This window comes from Schistocerca cancellata, chromosome 2 (genome assembly GCF_023864275.1).
Source record: "Schistocerca cancellata isolate TAMUIC-IGC-003103 chromosome 2, iqSchCanc2.1, whole genome shotgun sequence".
Lineage (NCBI taxonomy): Eukaryota > Metazoa > Arthropoda > Insecta > Orthoptera > Acrididae > Schistocerca > Schistocerca cancellata.
In genome coordinates, this window is record NC_064627.1 from 956,298,865 (window position 1) to 956,319,383 (window position 20,519).

The following is a 20,519-nucleotide window of genomic DNA, read 5'->3' on the forward strand; positions in this document are numbered from 1 at the left end:
TAAAATATTCCGGAGGTAAAATAGTCCCCCATTCGGATCGCCGGGCGGGAACTACTCAAGAGGACGTCGTTATCAGGAGAAAGAAAACTGACGTTCTACTAATCGGAGCGTGAAATGTCAGATCCCTTAATCGCGCAGGTAGGTTAGAAAATTTAAAAAGGGAAATGGATAGGTTAAAGTTAGATATAATGGGAATTAGCGAAGATCGGTGGCAGGAGGAACAAGACTTTTGGTCAGGTGAATACAGGGTTATAAATACAAAATCAAATAGGGGTAATGCAGGAGTAGGTTTAATAATGAATAAAAAAAATTCGAGTGCGGGTAATCTACTACCGACAGCATAGTGAACGCATTCTTGTGGCCAAGATAGACACGAAGCCATTGCCTACTACAGTCGTACAAGTTTATATGCCAACTAGCTCTGCAGATGAAGAAATTGATGAAAAGTATGATGGGATAAAAGAAATTATTCAGGTAGTGAAGGGAGACAAAAATTTGGTAGTCATGGGTGACTGGAATTCGAGAGTAGGAAAAGGGAGAGAAGGAAACATAGTGGGCAAATATGGATTGGGGGAGAGAAATGAAAGAGGAAGCCGTCTGTTAGAATTTTGCACAGAGCATAACTTAATCATAGCTAACACTTGGTTCAAGAATCATAGAAGAAGGTTGTATACATGGAAGAACCCTGGAGATACTAGAAGGTATCAGATAGATTATATAATGGTAAGACAGAGATTTAGGAACCAAGTTTTAAATTGTAAGACATTTCCTGGGGCATATGTGGACCCTGACAACAATCTATTGGTTATGAACTGTAGATTAAATCTGAAGAAACTGCAAAAAGGTGGGGATTTAAGGAGATGGGACCTGGATAAACTGACTAAACCAGAGGTTGTACAGAGTTTCAGGGAGAGCATAAGGGAACAATTGACAGGAATGGGGGAAAGAAATACAGTAGAAGAATGGGTAGCTCTGAGGGATGAAGTAGTAAAAGCAGCAGAGGAACAAGTAGGTAAAAAGACGAGGGCTAGTAGAAATCCTTGGGTAACAGAAGAAATATTGAATTTAATTGATGAAAGGAGAAAATATAAAAACGCAGTAAATGAAGCAGGCACCAGGGAATACAAACGTCTCAAAAATGAGATCGACAGGGAGTGCAAAATGGAAAGCAGGGATGGCTAGAGGATAAATGTAAGGATGCAGAGGCTTATCCCACTAGGGGTAAGATAGATACTGCCTACAGGAAAATTAAAGAGACCTTTGGAGAAAAGAGAGCCACTTGTATGAATATCAAGAGCTCAGATGGAAACATAGTTCTAAGGAAAGAAGGGAAAGCAGAAAGGTGGAAGGAGTATATAGAGGGTCTATACAAGGGCGATCTACTTGAGGACAATATTATGGAAATGGAAGAGGATGTAGATGAAGATGAAATGGGAGATACGATACTGTGTGAAGAGTTTGACAGAGCACTGAAAGACCTGAGTCAAAACAAGGCCCCGGGAGTAGACAACATTCCACTGGAACTACTAACGGCCTTGGGAGAGCCAGTCCTGACAAAACTCGACCATCTGGTGAGCAAGATGTATGAGAGAGTCGAAATACCCTCAGACTTCAAGAAGAATATAATCATTCCAATCCAAAAGAAAGCAGGTGTTGAGAGATATGAAAATTAACGAACTATCAGTTTAATAAGTCACAGCTGCAAAATACTAACGCGTATTCTTTACAGACGAATGGAAAAACTGGTAGAAGCCGATCTCGGGGAAGATCAGTTTGGATTCCGTAGAAATGTTGGATCCCGTGAGGCAATACTGACCCTACAACTTATCTTAGAAAATAGATTAAGGAAAGGCAATCTACATTTCTAGCATTTGCAAACTTAGAGAAAGTTTTTGACAATGTTGACTGGAATACTCTCTTTCAAATTCTAATGGTGGCAGGGGTAAAATACAGGGAGCGAAAGGCTATTTACAATTTGTATAGAAACCAAATGGCAGTTATTAAAGTAGAGGGGCATGAAAGGCAAGCAGCGATTGGGAAGGGAGTGAGATAGGGTTGTAGCATTTCCCCGATGTTATTCAATCTGTATATTGAGCAAGCAGTAAAGGAAACAAAAGATAAATTTGGAGTAGGTATTAAAGTCCATGGAGAAAAAATAAAAAGGTTGAGGTTCGCCGATGACATTGTAATTCTGTCAGAGACAGCAAAGGACTTGGAAGAGCAGTTGAAGATTAAATGGGTAGATCACATAACTAATGAGGAGCTATTGAATAGAATTGGGGAGAAGAGAAGTTTGTGGCACAAGTTGACAAGAAGAAGGGACCGGTTGGTAGGACAGTGTCTTGAAAGGAGGATATAAGATGAACATCCACAAAATCAAAACGAGGGTAATGGAATGCAGTCGAATTAAGTCGGATGATGCTGAGGGAATTAGATTAGGAAATGAGACACTTAAAGTAGTAAAGCAGTTTTGCTATTTGGGGAGCAAAGTAACTGATGATGGTCGAAGTAGAGAAGATATAAAATGTAGACTGGCAATGGCAAGGAAAGCGTTTCTGCAGAAGAGAAATTTGTTAACATCGAGTATAGATTTAAGTGTCAGGAAGTCGTTTCTGAAAGTATTTGTATGGAGTGTAGCCATGTATGGAAGTGAAACATGGACGATAAATAGTTTGGACAAGAAGAGAATAGAAGCTTTCGAAATGTGGTGCTACAGAAGAATGCTGAAGATTAGATGGGTAGATCACATAACTAATGAGGAGCTATTGAATAGAATTGGGGAGAAGAGAAGTTTGTGGCACAAGTTGACAAGAAGAAGGGACCGGTTGGTAGGACACATTCTGAGGCATCTAGGGATCACAAATTTAGCATAGGATGGCAGCGTGGAGGGTAAAAATCGTAGAGGGAGACCAAGAGATGGATACACTAAGCAGATTCTGAAGGATGTCGGTTGCAGTAAGTACTGGGAGATGAAGAAGCTTGCACAGGATAGAGTAGCATGGAGAGCTGCATCAAACCAGTCTCAGGACTGAAGACAGCAACACACACACACACATCAGACACCGCTTCAATACTTCGTCGAAATTGTATAAAACTTTTTTTTTATTAATAATAATATGAAACTCTTACGTTTGGTCATTATGAAGAACATTCTACAGAGTAAAAATATCGACAATAATTGCATAAATTTTTATGTTTGTGAATGCTGTACTTGCATCAAAAATAAATACTACGTTAACATAAGTTGTGAGATGAAGTAATTTTCATTACTTAAAAAATGCAATTTATATTCTGTAAGTATATAACACAGACGTCCAGTTCTATTTACATGTAAAACAAACAACGAAATAAACAAAATAACTAAGAGAAGTCCTCGGCTCCCATTTTGTGTTTTACACATTCATTTTTATTACTTTCCCTAAGAATTCCACCAATAATACCGGTAATCCTACCATTTACTACATCATTTACATAGTGTAACAAAACTATGAGACCGCAGTTCTGGACGGCCGCAGCTCTAGGGGAGATTACATTTAATAATGGATACGATGAAAATGACAGTGGAAGAGAAGAACTGGAGGAGCGCAGGAGTCCAAAAATGGAATGGAGAGCGTCGCCTTGGACACGGAAATAGTGGACATCGCGATTCCTGCCACCAAAAGGCACTCAGGAATAAGATCTGTTACGGAGAGTATATGTATGATGATTCTGATGACTGACAGATGCACAACATTTATGATAAACACAGATGCGGTAAAGAATCAAGGTATTCACGAGATCACATTGCGCAGGGAGGCTACTAGTGAAATTATCATCACAAATTTACGAATAACGGTAGGAGATCGCTGATCTGATCACCAGAATGATGTGTAGTAAGCAAATCCTTTGGTAACTTTCATGGAGTCGGTTTAAAGTTCCGTAAGAGCAGATATTTCATGCTTTTCTTACTAGCTAATTCTGTTTTCACTAGCTGTCTATGACTTAAAAATTACAGTACTGGTTGAAAAAATTAAAATAAAAAAATGAAGCTTCAGCTAAATCAATTTTTTACCAAATAGATTCTGTAAAATTATTTGAGAAAGACTGCAGGGCGCACGCCTCGATTCTGTCAGTGCAGCGCTTCGGCAAGTCTGATCCAGTCGCATGATGTCACACCGAGTGTTCTGCGCCCTTCTTTTCAGGTAATCGAGCTGAAGCCCACCCAAAATGTCCACGAACTGGACGCCACGTAATAGAGAGCAAACCAATATAACGCAGTACAGAATAATTCAATAATACACAGATTAACCTTTTTCGCCTCTTCACAGGCGCGAATAATTAAGAAAAATTTATGGAATCACATGACGATGAAAACACGTGACAGTCACCTCCATGGCCAGCAAGGCACACCAATATAACTCAAATTCATTTAAATATGTAGAAAAATGAATCAGACCATCACATGTATAATTAATCTTAAACAAAAGAAAAAACAAAAAAGAAAACTATTTCATCAATAAGTTTCTGAATGTCTACTTTTGCAGCAATTTAATCTCATAAGCACTAGATGGCAACGGTTGAGCTAATATACACACATATATATAAGAAGTTATATAGTCAGAATTACAACGCCACGATATCCACGTATGCTATCAGAAAACTTCAAAAATGCACGATAGTCATGTGGTATGCCCTCAAGAAAACAGCTTAAACAAAAGATGCGAAACTGGTATTAAAACACAGTCTGGCTAACCCTTACGAAACGATTCCAATAACAAAATGAGCAAACACACCTGTAACATTATGAGCAAAAACGGTTACTAACTGCAAGGCTGTTTTGTAGAAAAGACCAATTATCTGCACCTCCAGTTTGAACATGTGCAATGAAATGAATAACTAAAACAAGTAACGGTGTGCTTTGTAAGTCTAACTGACCAGGATATTTTTCGATTCCGAGCTTTGTAAACTCACCAATTAAGAACAAACTGAACACATGAATATGTAGCTGATACCTGTACAGACACCACTGGTGATCTTGCAGCTCTCTAAGAATGAAATTCTAATAAATGCCAGACCTTTAGCTGCTTACAGGCGTTGACAGATAACAACAGGGACAGCTAAATGTCTGGATTTCATTATAATTTCAAACTGAACACAGTTTGTGGTGGATGCAAACTTATTTGACACATCAAACCAAGATTGTCTCCCCGTAATATGCCTGAGTTTAAGTGCAAAATCTCAATAGTAACTTCCAGTCATCAAAAACCAGGCCACAATCTTTTCTAGCAAGAGATACCAGGCAAGCACACACACCACAGTGCAAACATTCCAAAAGTGTGTCACGAAATACAACTCCTCTGCTGCAGCTCCACATAATGCTGTACAGCTTGTAACGGGACATCCTCCTCTAGCATTACTTTTCGTCAACAGAAGCTGTTGAAGCTGAATTTTGGACAGGTCAATATTATCTCAGTTGCTTTTCTAAAAACATACTTATAATTTTATATAGAGCATGTTGTATTTCAAGCTAAAATTTATGAAAAGGAATTACTTCATAAAATATTTTACTTTCAATGTTATAATCGATAAGAACTAGTTCTGAATGTACAGTTAAAAATATTGTTTTAGAAACATTTGAAATTAAGAATTATTGGCACACTTAAAATATATATTATTAATTACGCAATCCTGTAGTGTTTACTGTGTTCATTTCTGGATTAATTTATGAAATAATAGTCGAAACTAATAATGTAACGGAAACTAGTAGAAATCATTTGTTAAGAAAAATTATAAACCCTTTCGCATATTGTTATTTCCGCAGAGTGTGACAGTCGTAAGCATGCCTCTGATGTGATCGCACGTATTTTTGCGGGAACAGTTTAATTTCGGCTTTGTTAATGCGAAAAATTAAAATCCTGTATGGCATACTAAAATGGGAGAAAATATATTAACGTCAAAAATCCTAGTTCATGAACCACGGGCAACGTATGAGTGGCCAAGTAAGTTGTCCTGACAATCAGGATATCAGTTACTTTGGAATAAGGTTGGGCATCTCGGATATATTCGGAGTCGTGGTCACCTTTGTGCTCAGACGGCAAAGACTACCAAATCCACCGGTTAGTCCCTCAACCGTTAGGGGTAAAACCCAATGGGACCTGGGGCAAGTAAGGCTATCAACCTACTTCCCTGGTGCTTTAAATATGATGCTGGCACCAATCAGAGCAAAATGCCTCGGACCTTTGGAGGTGACGGAGTCCCACCGCTAATTGACAAACCAGGGTCTCCTAAGATACGACTCGGCAAACGAATGGTAACGAGATGGGGAGCTATTAATATCAATGGGGGCAACTCTGGGAAGAAGGCAGAGTTGGCAGAGGCTGCAAGTAAGATAGGGTTGGACGTTTTAGCTGTTAGTGACATTCGGGTAAGGGGTGAGAAAGAAGAGGAAGTGGGAGAATACAAGGTTTACCTGTCTGGAGTCAAAGCAGGAATAGCACAATGTAGTGTAGGGCTTTACATCAGGAAAGAAATGGAACCCAGCATAGTTGTAATAAGGTACGTAAACGAACGACTGATGTGGATTGATTTGACATTATCTAGCAAGAAAATTAGGATTGTGTCAGTATATTCGCATTGTGAAGGGACAGATCAAGATAAGATGGATAGTTTTTATGACGCACTCAGTGACGTAGTTGTTAAAGGACAAGGACAGTGTTCTCCTGATGGGTGATTTTAATGCCAGGATTGGAAATCGAACAGAAGGGTATGAAAAGGTTATGGGTAAATTTGGAGAGGATATGTTGGCCAACAGGAACGGGAAACAACTCTTGGATTTCTGTACCAGTATGGGCTTAGTAGTCACAAATTCCTTTTTTAAACATAAGAACATTCACTGGTATACTTGGGAAGGCAGGGAAACCTGAACTGTCATTGACTATATAATAACAGATCAGCAATTCAGGAAGGCTGTGAGGGACACACGTGTTTTCAGGGGATTCTTTGATGACACTGATCACTATTTAATCTGCAGTGAAATTGGGTATTGTGAGGCCGAAAGTGCAGCAGGTCAGGTCCATATGTAGGAGGATAAGAGTGGAGAAACTTGAGGATAAGGAAATCAGGCACAAGTACATAACAGTTATCTCAGAAAGCTACCAGTTAGTTGAATGTAGTCAATTACAGTCATTGGAAAAGGAATGGACAAGGTACAGGGACACAGTACTAGAAGTGGCTAAAGATTGTCTTGGAATAGTAGTGTGTAAAGTTAGGGTTAAGCAAACAGCTTGGTGGAATGACACAGTCAAGGTAGCCTGTAAAAGGAAAAAGATGGCGTATCAAAAATGGCTACATACTAGAACTCAGGTAGACAGAGAAAGTTATGTTGAAGAGAGAAACAAAGCCAAACGGATAATTGCAGCATCCAAGAAGATATCTTGTGAAGACTTTGGAAACAGGTTGGAGACTTTGGGTCAAGCTGCTGGAAAACCATTCTGGAGTGTAATTAGCAGTCTTCGAAAGGGAGGTAAGAAGGAAATCACAAGTATTTTGGACAGGTCAGAAATACTGCTGGTGAATCCTGTTGATGCCTTGGGCAGATGGAGGGAATATTTTGAAGAGTTGCTCAATGTACGTGAAAATACGATCAGTAATGTTTCAGATTTCGATGTACAATGGGATAGGAATGATGAAGGAAATAGGATCACATTTGAGGAAGTGGAGAAAATGGTCAATATACTGCAGTGCAATAAAACGGCTGTGGTGGATGAAATTAAGTCGGAACTCATCAAATACAGGTCTTCAATGGCTACACAGGATAACTGAAATGGCGTGGGAGTCAGGACAGGTTCCATGAGACTGGACTAAAGCAGTAATCACACCAATCTTTAAACATGGAAACAGAAAAGATTGTAACAACTACAGAGGTATCTCTTTAATCAGCGTTATGGTTAAAACCTTCTCAGGTATTGTTGAAAGGAAAGTGCGAGTATTAGTTGAGGACAAACTGGATGAAAATCAGTCTGGATTTAGGCCTCTTAGAGATTGTCAGGACCAGATCTTTAGCTTACGACAAGTAATGGAGAAGTGTTACGAGTGGAACAGGGAATTGTATCTATGCTTTATAGATCTGGAAAACGCATATGACCGGGTTCCTAGGAGGAAGTTATTGTCTGTTCTACGAGATTATGGAATAGGAGGCAAACTTCTGCAAGCAATTAAAGGTCTTTACATAGATAGTAGGCAGCAGTTAGAGTTGAAGGTAAATTGAGTTCATGGTTCAGAGTAGTTTCAGGGGTAAGACAAGGCTGCAACCGGTCTCCACTGTTGTTCATATTATTTATGGATCATACGTTGAAAACAATAAAGTGGCTGGGTGAGATTAAGATATGTGAACACAAAATAAGCAATCTCGCATATGCGGATGACTTAGTTGTGATGGCAGATTCGATTGAAAGTTTGCAAAGTAATATTTCAGAGTTGGATCAGAAATGTAAGTACTATGGTATGAATATTAGCATCTCCAAAACGAAAGTAATGTCAGTGGGAAAGAGATATAAACGGATTGAGTGCCAAATAGGAGTAACAAAGTTAGAACAAGTGGACAGTTTCAAGTACTTAGGATGCATATTGTCACAGGATGGCAACATAGTGAAAGAACTGGAAGCGTGGTGTAGCAAAGCTAATGCAGTGAGCGCTCAGCTACGATCTAGTCTCTTCTGCAAGAAGGAAGTCAGTACCAAGACTAAGTTATCTGTGCACCGTTCAATCTTTCGACCAACTTTGTTGTATGGTAGCGAAAGCTGGGTGGATTCAGGTTACCTTATCAATAAGGTCGAGGTTACGGATAAGAAAGTAGCTAGGATGATTGCAGGTACTAGTAGATGCGAACAATGGCAGGAGGGTGTCCACAATGAGGAAATCAAAGAAAAACCGGGAATGAACTCTATAGATGTAGCAGTCAGGGCGAACAGGCTTAGATGGTGGGGGCATGTTACACGCATGGGAGAAGCAAGATTACCCAAGAGACTCATGGGTTCAGCAGTAGAGGGTACGAGGAGTCGGGGCAGACCAAGGGGAAGGTACCTGGATTCGGTTAAGAATGATTTTGAAGTAATAGGCTTAACATCAGAAGAGGCATCAATGTTAGCACTGAATTGGGGATCATGGAGGCATTTTATAAGGGGGACTATGCTCCAGACTGAACGCTGAAAGGCATAATCAGTCTTAAATGATGATGATGATAATGTGAAAAACAAGCTGCAACAACAGTCTTCGAATTCATTTAGTTCAGACCAACTGTGAGGACCTGACATGAGATTTTCAGCTTCAAGAAACAGACCCCTAGACAAGAACTGGAGCCATCTCACCGACTTTGGTGGCCGAGCGGTTCTAGGCGCTACAGTCTGGAACCGCGCGAGTGCTACGGTCGCAGGTTCGAATCCTGCCTCGGGCATGGATGTGTGTGATGTCCTTAGGTTAGTTAGGTTTAAGTAGTTCTTAGATCTAGGGGACTGATGACCTCAGAAGTTAAGTCCCATAGTGTTCAGAGCCGTTTGAGCCGTTTTGAACCGTCTCAACATAACAATCTAAGTAAACTTATTAGTTCATTGTAATGTTCGCTCCTTTCAAACCTTTACAAAAATTCTTGCATTTTAATTACTTGGCTTGGACATTGTTTAATGTGGATAATACACTACTGGTTATTAAAATTACTACACCACGACGTTGACGTGCTACAGACACGAGATTTAATCTACAGGAAGAAGATGCTGTGATATGCAAATGAATAGCTTTTCAGATCATTCACACAAGGTTGGCGCCTGTGGCGACACCTACAACGTGCTGACATGAGGGAAGTTTCCAACCGATTTCTCATACACAAACAGCAGTTGACCGGCGTTGCCTGGTGAAACGTTGTTGTGATGCCTCGTGTACGGAGGAGAGATGCGTACCATCACGTTTCCGACTTTGATAACGGTCGGATTGTAGCCTATCGCGATTGCGATTAGCGTATCGCGACATTGCTGCTCGCGTTGGTCGAGATCCAATGACTGTTAGCAGAATATGGAATCGGTGGGTTCAGGCGGATAATACGAAACGCCGTGCAGGATCCCAACGGCCGCGTATCACTAGCAGTCGAGATGACCGGCATCTTATCCACATGGCTGTAACGGATCGTGCAGCCACGTCTCGATCCCTGAGTCAACAGATGGGGACGTTTGCAAGACAACAACCATCTGCACGAACAGTTCGACGACGTTTGCACCTATAAGACTATCAGCTCGGAGACCATGGCTGCGGTTACCCTTGACGCTGCATCACAGACAGGAGCGCCTGCGATGGTGTAGTCAACGAGGAACCTGGTTGTACGAATTACAAAACGTCATTTTTCCGGATGAATCCAGGTTCTGTTTACAGCATCATGATGGTCACATCCGTGCTTGGCGACATCGCGGGGAACGCACACTGGAAGCGTGTATTCGTCATCTCCAAACTGTTGTATCACCCGGCGTGATGGTATGGGGTGCCATTGGTTCTCGGTCACCTCATGTTCGCATTGACGGCACTTTGAAAAGTGAACGTTACATTTAAGATGTGTTACGATGCGTGGCTCTACCCTTCATTCGATCCCTGCGAAACCCTACATTTCAGCAGGATAATGCACGACCGCATGTTGCAGGTCTCGTATGGGATTTTCTGAATACAGAAAACGTTCAACTGCTGCCCTGGCCAGCACATTCTCCAGGTCTCTCACCAATTGAAAACGTCTGGTCAATGGTGGCCGAGCAACTGGCTCGTCACAATACGCCAGTCACTACAGTTGATGAACTGTGGTACTGTGTTGAAGCTGCATGGGCAACTGCACCTGCACATACCATCCAAGCTCTGTTTGACGCAATGCCCAGGAGTATCAAGGCCGTTATTACGTCCAGAGGTGGTTGTTCTGGGTACTGATTTCTCAGGATCTATGCACACAAAATGCGTGAAAATGTAATCACATGTCAGTTCTAGTATAAGATATTTGTCCAGTGAATACCCGTTCATCATTTACATTTCTTCTTGGTGTAACAGTGTTAATGGACGGTAGTGTACATGGAAGAAGGAAGGAGGGGGGAGATTACAATTTCTCCACAGGATGCTGCTGCTCGTGTCCACGACAAATACCCAGCACCTCCAGACGGGAAGGTCCCATTACTCTTTCTCCCATGGGCTGCAGTTGAATGGCATGTTGCTAGCCTGGCCTACGATTTGTGCACTTAGTATTGGGGTAGTTGTATGTTTGCTGCCAAAGCCAATTATGCCTGTTTCTCACACTGCTGGTCTGGAGTAAACCTCGGAAATATGTCACCTGCACCCACTGAGCAGGCGATGACTAAACATTCGTTACATGCGCATATAGTCAGAGATATGCAGGACAGCCAGGGGATACTAGCAGATCTGTTCAATGTCCCTTTTAAGTAATATTACCTCTGTGCAAAGTTTACGAGATGAATCTTTTGTTCCAGGACCCTTATTGGTGTACTCTTTATGTTTTCCCATTCATTGTACCTTGAGCCAATAGGCAAAATGGGGAACACACTTTCACGTCTCTGCAAGTTCCTTGACAGTGAGTTGGTAACTTGCTGGTGATTTCAGTATCGCTCTTAATTTGAGTGGCAAACTTATTACCACAATCCATGTCCCATACGTCAAACTTCGTGGGACATCTACCCTTGTTATGTGCCAGTGCTTCTCTTTGCTCAGTATCGGCTGTAGCTCACATCCAGTTATCCCCAGAAATCTCAGGCTGCCCCACTCCGGACGAGGTCATTCGCTGATCACAAATTACACAAGTTGGAATTGATAGGATACTTAAATATTAAGGTTGCAGGAGCCATCTGGTGAGCCTTTTTGGTTTCCATATTAAATGCCAAATTCAGCCAGGTAATGGACCTGTCCCATTTAGTTAGAGTTTTAAAACGAAATTTTTTTAGGGGTGACTTTAAGTTTCGGTTTATCCTAACCACAAAGGTAGGTTACAGGTAGTGGGCGTAATTGTGGTATGCAATATTCCGTTCTGGGAACAATATCTCCTGAATTCCGCCGAAATGAACCCTGGAACGTTGTCACTGATTAAAGATTTGGGTGACTCAAAGGCAAAGAAAACTTTAAATGCTATTTTGTCAAAAACTGACATTTTGAGCCCGTGGCGATGCATAGAATATAGGTTGACTCCGACGCAGAAGATTACAGCAACCAGCCACTTTTTACAATACTATTTATTTGTCTAAACAGTGCCATTACCGGTTTCGAACCGACAGGTTCATTTTCAGATGGCTAGTTCGCGTTTTACAGTAGATTTTGCCTTTTACTTCCTTGGGGTGGTGGTGCCCTACAACCAAAAAAAGATGTGAGAGAACGTCTTTTAACTGTAATTGTGCCTCACAACGAGTTTCAATGATGTACACAAATTCCCTTCAACAATAATAATTTGTTTTTTAAAGAAAAAATTTATATACTGTGAATATGGCTCCATTATCGTAGTGGCAAATAAACATTTAACTTATATTATAGTCACACTCCATTACGACGGTTATGTCGGGGTACAGAAACAGAGAAAATTTTGCCGAGAAGTCTGATCGTTACTCTGGCCATCAAACTCTCCTAGGGACATCCACAAAAAACGCGAAGAGAAATAATTCACTTCTGGAATATACCTATTATCAATATGGGTGTGTGGCGTCTGTCAATAAATATTTTGTCCTTGGGCCTTTAGGAACATGTGGAACAGGAAAAACCTTTTTGAGTGTCTTTATTGGCTTTTGTTTAGAGCTGACCAAGTGAGAAACTCTTTAATCTTTTGCATCGTCTTAAATATCGTTAACGTCCCTCTGAAACTGGTTCAAGAAAGTATGTAGCAATCATGGAAACTAATAAACATTGCAGCCAGATCTTTATCTGGTTGTCCCTTTGGGTAGTATAACAGAGCAACCAGTCTGAAATACATATGGCCCAGTGTGGGACACAGCTTGTCTGATGAGATAAGCAGCCAGCTGAAGGTTTGACTACCAGTCTCAAGGCAAATTTTCCAGTGTTTGTGATACAATTCAAACTTTTATAATGTGAAAAGTATAGCCAATACCTTGAGTTCATAAACTGAATATTTTGTTTAGGCCAGGGATAACAATCCAGAAACATAACCTCGGGCGGATATCATCATTCTGTTACACAAGCAACAAGACCACAACACCTGAATTAGAGGCATCAGTTGGAAGAGTGAACAGAAGATCAAAATCCAGAACAGCCAGGACCGAAGCATTACTCAATGTGGATCTTAAATCATCGAATTGGCCTGCTGCACATCTGTCCAATTAAAAGTTTCCTCCTTTATGTGCAGCTGATTTATGGGTGCGCTAACGGAGAAATTTTGAACACGATTTTTTAAAACAAATTAGCCATGGCAACAAAATGCACAATTCTTTTTTTATACTTTGGGTTTTAATATCCCTAAGCACCTGGTCAAATTACACTTCCTCGGTGGACATCAAATGTTCTAGAAAGGTAATTTCTTCATTATCTAGATTCACCTCATTAGACTCTACAGTGAGGCAAGCACCTCATAGGCAGATTAACACTTGACACGCATGCTCACCATGTCATAAAAGGTCCTTCTGTAAATGGTGTCACCATCCAAATTATTATAAATTGTTTGAAATTTTAGATCACCCAAAACGAAATTCAAAAGCCTAATAAATTCCGCCACGAAATAGAAGTAGTGAGACAGGAGGGCTAATCAGTATTAGCTTAAAAAGTCCTTTTCTGGACTTGTCCAGTTTCTGTTAAAAAAACCAGTTCGATCCTCATACTGAATTAAACAGCGTACTTCCCACATCTAAATCATCTGCATTGTTCACCAAAACTCTTCTTAGTTTTGCTAAAACTAGCAACAATGTCAGACAAACATTTTATTCACCTCCATACTATGTTATCAAATTCATCTGGATATATCAAATCGTTGTCATCTTCTACTGATGATACTAATCTTTGATATTGCTCAGTGGAGACTACATAACATTTTGCCCTCATACATCACAAAGTCACAATAACGTTGTAACAAATTGTCGCTTACATGGCCTTGTTACAGAAAAACAGTATCAAATAGCCCATGTTAACGCAAAAATGTAACAAATTAAACCATATATGGATATGTGGTAGTAAAACGGTAATAAATGGCCCCTTACATCACAATGTTACAGTAAAATTCTAACAAATTGATGGTCAGTTGACACAAAGACTAGAAATATCCTGAAAACTGTTGTGGAACAGTGATGGTCTGGTAACGTAAGTGACTGCCATTACCCCAGGAACTATTGGGGCAATGGTGGTTAACTAATGTGCTGTTGGGTAATGTAAATGATGGTCAGTTGATATAGTGACTGCCATTACTCCATACATATACCTATTTATCTCAACACACAGAAATAAGACATGCTTGGAGACTGCGTCACATTGTGATGTCACTTCTGATTAGCCCTCTAAAAATATCTCTGCCCATCTGAGAGATTGCTTGCTAGGTATCATTTACATTTTAGAATAGTCTCCCTTAAATTGCAAACATGCAACTTCCTCTCCCTTTTTCCATTACTCTTAGCTGAATGTTGTGTAAGGGAGACTTTGTTAAGACGTAGTCAACAAAACCTCAGACAAGTCAAGGAATGTTATACATTTTGGAGGCATTAGTAGATGTTATGTCATGATTGTACCTACTGATTTCTACACAAGCACAGTGGTGCAATTTCCATATTTTGCCAATGTGAGATCAATGCATGGGTAATGTAATGGCAGTCACCATTTCACGTGACCATCATTGACCCACCCAACAGTATAAGAGGTAATTTTAGTCATCCTGACAGCAAGCCATCATTGACACAACCAACAGTACATCCTGTAATTTTAGTTATCCTGACACCAGACCGTCATTTACCCTTAATTGTACCTGGATTAATTCAAGACACAATGTCAGCTTACCATCTTTGCCCCAACAGTATGTGGAGTAATGGTAGTCGCTACATGTCAGCTGACCATCATTGGTTCAAAATAGTATCCAGGGTAATGACAGTCACCATGTCAACTAACAATCATCGCTCCCTAATAGTATCCACCATAAATTTAGGCTATTGACAGTCACTATATCAGTTAACCATGATTTCCCCAATAGCATCAGTCATATCTTCATGACTTATGGGAAAACTGTTTGCAATTTTGTTTACAAATGACAATTATTGCATTAAATCCTTTCAGTTTTGCTGTATCATAGCGATGTGTGGGGCAGTTTGTTAAAATTATGCAGTAACATGGTGATGTACAGGGCGATTTGTTACAAATTGGCTATAAAATGTTGATATAAGGAGCAAAGTTTTATTTAATCCCCATTATGAGGTACTGTAAGGGAGCGATCTTGGTGTAACACAGTGATGTGTGGAGCAGTTTGTTACAGTCGGTAACTTGAAACAATGTTGCTGTAACTTGGTGAAGTAGGGACCTGTTCGTTACAAGTTTTCGGAAATGTACAGTACTTCTAAATAAAGCAATTTGTAACAATATAGTTGTAATATGGTTATGTATGGAGTTATTTGTTTCAATTTTTCTGTAATCTTGTGACATATGATGCAATTTATTACAATTTTACTGTAATATGTCGATGCACGGGGTCTAAATGTAATGTAGCCTCTACAATGCAATAGCACAAATTCGCATTATTGGCACAAGATGACAAACGTTTGGCACTGCAAGAAAAGGATAAAACCCCAGCAGGGATCACTATAATGTTTGGCTGATTTTTATATTCGTTTTAGCTGAACTAGGCACATTTTTGTCAAACAGTACAAACAGTTTAGATGCTGGGATTACATTATCACTTCCATACAAATATTATACTTTTCTGATGAACGAGTCCATTTGAAACTATAAATCACATCACCTGTAGTGCCATATCTCTTTTTTATTGTTACAGGAAAAATCTTTGCATGTTGTTACATAGCACTGACAATTTTTACGTTCTTTAATTTGTGGTAAATTCATCTAACTAAGTTTGTCAGCAAGCGCTCTTTGACATGTAAGCTATACCAGCAGTATCAGTACATGAGACATTAGTACTTTTTAAAGCGTATGGAACAGTTACGTTGCAGTAGGGGTCTCCCATGTGTTTTGTACTTGGAATATTAGGTATTTGGAAAATTAGTCTGTACAGTGTTTTAGGTGCATGACCGAAATGTCGTTTGTGATCAGAGATCACGGGAAGCAGCTTACGTGAATTTTGTTCTCAGAAACATTGCATATTTTGATAAATAGTTTAATTTTATTGCAATGATCGTATCTTTTATTTCCTCCCTGTGTGCAAGCTTATTCCATCATTGTTTTTCACTTTGTTTTGTTATGTCTATATTTCATGTTTTGTGAACTACAAAGTCCTCGATTCATGTTACGAAAATGTGTGGTTATTGTGATACAACACGCTAAACGTCTTATCAAAATGCATCATTTGTCATTAGTTGTACTAAGATGTGGGAAAATGTTATGTCGGTGTAGAGACCTCCAGTGGAAAATCACTACAGGTAGATCAAAAAGCTATTGCAAAATGCTGAAACAGACAGTCAGTCATATTTTTCTAGTATTGAATGTGATGTTTTATCTTCTTTCCTCCTAAAATAGAGGTTGTGTTGTGTACATAGTTCCGCATAGTCAGCGCGTACACAACTTTCCCACTAGAGCGCGCCCCGCTAAGCACAACAGCGTAGGCGCAGCGCTCGCCCGTCTCTGCACTACGAGATGGCGCTGCCTTAGATGAACCTAATTCTGCTTCCACCGATCTGGGTATTAATATGTAACGCAGCCAATGAGATTGCTGCTATCATAGAACCTTTTCTCCTTGCGGATCACACTCACGCAGTGATACATGAACGCACGAGGTATTATAACATGTGTACAGACCTCCGATTAGTCAGTCTGCATTTGCCTGCACCAGTCTGTATCAGTCTGCATTAGTCTGTACCAGTCTATAGTCAAGTTTCAGTCTGCACCTAAGAAGATTATCGTATTCCTGCACATAGCCATGAAGATAAATGTATTGACACTTTGTCAAGTATCAGAGATATGTGAGAATAAGATGAACGTACCAAGACCAAAGGAACTTCAGATTGTCAATTGTAAACAGCATCCAGAATCAAGTTACGTAATGTCTATGCTTTTTATTATTTTAATAAATGTGTGTGAAAATTAATCAAGTCCTATTTAAAGTTGGTCACCGTCAATCTGCTACTCTAAGTGTGCAAGTGGCATTTCTATCATCTGACCTAATGGCAGAAGATAAACACGCCATGATAAGACCAAGAGACGTATTGCTGACACTCTCCTACTTCGTTAGAGAGACAAGTCAAATAATCTGATAGTGTGTGTACCGAAGGTCTTACAGTATGCACACCACATGAATCATTTCCGAAAAACTTCTAAAAATGACTTTGATGAATGTTAGACCTATGTACCATCAATAACATAGCCTCAAGTAGGCTTAATATGGAAACGCTACTACCTTTACATTTACTGATAAATATTACACACATTTTACACATAAAGATAGCATAGTGGAAATCAATTTAAGAATATACACTCTTGATTTAGGCGTCAGGTGAGATTTTAATATTTATATTTTTTGCGTGGGATCTAAAATTTAAAAACCTCTCTCACACCAGCCTGATTTAGCTTCACTGATCAGGATAGTAAAAACATGCGTATATTAAGGGAATTTTCATTGACAAAGCAGGCTTATCACATTCACACAGTTCAATACTGTTCTATCCTGATTAAATTGAGCTTAACTTAAATTCCATAAGGCAGTGAAGCAATTTCGAAGTCTCGGTGCGACGAAAATTGTCAGTCGATCTCCTGGAAACATTTGTAATAACTATTAACTTTCGGTGATCACATGGGGAACACCGGAGATCTGCTGGTAAGACCGTGTTAGCCTATTTATTTGAAGTAACTGGATATCTTGAGCATACAAAACGGCAGCTTCGTCCAGTGTAAATCAGACGTTCCCCACTGATCCCGTGCAACACAGCGTATTAAGCAGACACTGTCAATAATAATCAGTTAAATAATACGCGAACACACTTACTTTAGTTTAGTTCATGTACTAAATTCCTTCTCATACACAATCTCATCAAGATGGCGACTATCCCAACAATACATACATATACATCCTCCTTTCACGACTAATAGGCAAGAGGTCCACTTCTTTTTAAGAGAAAACATAGATAGCAGAAAAGCTATTCCATGGAGTAAATGAACGCTCCAAGGAATAATTGGGCTTGAAACTACTTTGCATTGATAATCGGTAAGACAAGAATAGATATTTCGAGATATGTACTGAGTTATATAATTTATAAAATTTCTGAAAATATCGCGGAGAGACCGCTGCAAGAGACATTACAAGATGTGATGATAAATGTGTGAAACTTGACATACAGACTGTGTGTGTATGTGAGTATGTGTGTGTGTGTGTGTGTGTGTGTATGTGTGTGTGTGTGTGTGTGTGTGTGTGTGTGTGTGTGTGTGAACGATGAAGTTTACTGGTGAGGCACAATTTTAGGTGCTTACATATTTTTGACGTGGAAAAATGTCCTAAATTACACCCAACATTTTTTAATGTGATCAAGGTGTTAGCTACCTACTGGCTGGTCTGTTTTCTTTTAAGAACAAATAACATAGAGGGTTGTGATATGTTGTTTCATTTTAATTGACAGAAAGTGAATACGAGAGAGGAAGGCAAGGGTTGTGGGTGGCAGGGGGTGGGAGGGAAGGGATGATGAGAAATGTGTCCAACTTAGAATTGTGTCCATCATGCCTATTACATTCCTATTCATGAAGCAGATGAGGTGGAGGATCTGGAAGTAGGATCATGCTGACAAAAGAACAAGGGAATAATAAGAAGCAGATTAGCCAAGGTAAAGAGGACATTTTCTACAGAAAAAATAGATCTAAACTCAACGATGTTTCTTTGAGAATGTACATCTGTAGTAAAGCAATGTATGGACTTGATTTATAGGCACTGGAAAACTGATAAGTAAAAAATCGAAGCATCTGAGATGTTGTGACAGAGGAAGGTGCTGAAAATTAAGTGAAGATTAAAAAAGAGATGGCTCTCATCAAAATAGTCGAAGAAAGGATATACGAACAATAATTTAAAAGCTTAAGACATCAAGGAACAACCTCCATGGCATCACAGGGACTCACAGAGAGTGAGAAATGTAGGGGAAGCCAGTGAGTAAAATATAAGGACTAAACAAGCAACTAAGTTGAGTATATGTGCTATTCTGTACTGCAAACATTGGAACAAGAAACGAAGTCGTGGTATGTCGTATCAAACCCATTGGAAGACTGCTGTACAGGAAAAAAATTCCGCTAATGATGCATCAATGGCTGCTGAAAGTGAACAGGTACTGAATTAGGTGTGCAATCAAATGGAACTTGTAATAGATATTGGTTACAACTGTATGCCACAGCCAAAAAGAAAACTTAGGTAATAGTGACCACAGCAGGTGGATTGGTTGGACAGCATATTATTATACTATGAGAACAGAGTGCTGATAAGGTAACAGAATTTTCCTATCAAGGTACTACAATGGATAAAGGTGACAAACAGACACATTGTAGCAATGGTTATGTAAAGAGCATTCCTATAAAAATAAGCGTTTACTAACATCCTAAAATATCAACATTGATATCGCAAAAAGATTCATGAGAAGTTGTATTTGGAGCACATGTTTGTATAGGTGTCATATATGAACTGAGTTATCTATGTAAGAATTAGCTGTAGATTTTTCAACAATGCAGGAATATGTTGGTGGAAAGATTCGCTTCCCAGGAGCAACGCTTCCATTAGAGCGTTTTAGCCGACTGTTGTCTTGGTCTGGAATGTCTTGGTTTCATGTTTGAATCACTCTCTGTATTGTATGTAGTTTGAATATTCGTGAGAAGTTTCACTGCTCACAAGCAGTGCTTTAGTGGCATATGATATAAGCCTATGGGAAGGAAAAGTGTCAAAAAACACCCTCTTGTATCACAATGCTTCTGTTCTTAATCAGCCCGTGAGTCCTCAAAATTCAATTGTCAGCTAATACAAAATATCTTGCTGGGACATCCTCTGGACCTGATCCATGTATGTATCTGGAAGGAAAGGGGGAGCTGTTACAACAAGGGAACACGTGCTTGGACACCACACAGTGTTTGGAAACCGCTGATATACGGAATCAACAAAAGTAAAGTGTGCGAGGGTTTGCTAAGATGCGTCGTGTATAGGAAATAGGAATAGGATAGTGACAGTCAACAATATGTCCGCGTAAAGTAGAGATAGTCAGTGTAATGGAATGGTTAAAGCAACAACCAGTGATGATGGGACGGCCAACATGATGCGAAGTAACTGGGAAGTAGAAATAACAGAAAACATTTTGGTAAATTCAAAAGTTTCTGGACATGAAATTGGCTCAGGAACCCAAAATGATAAC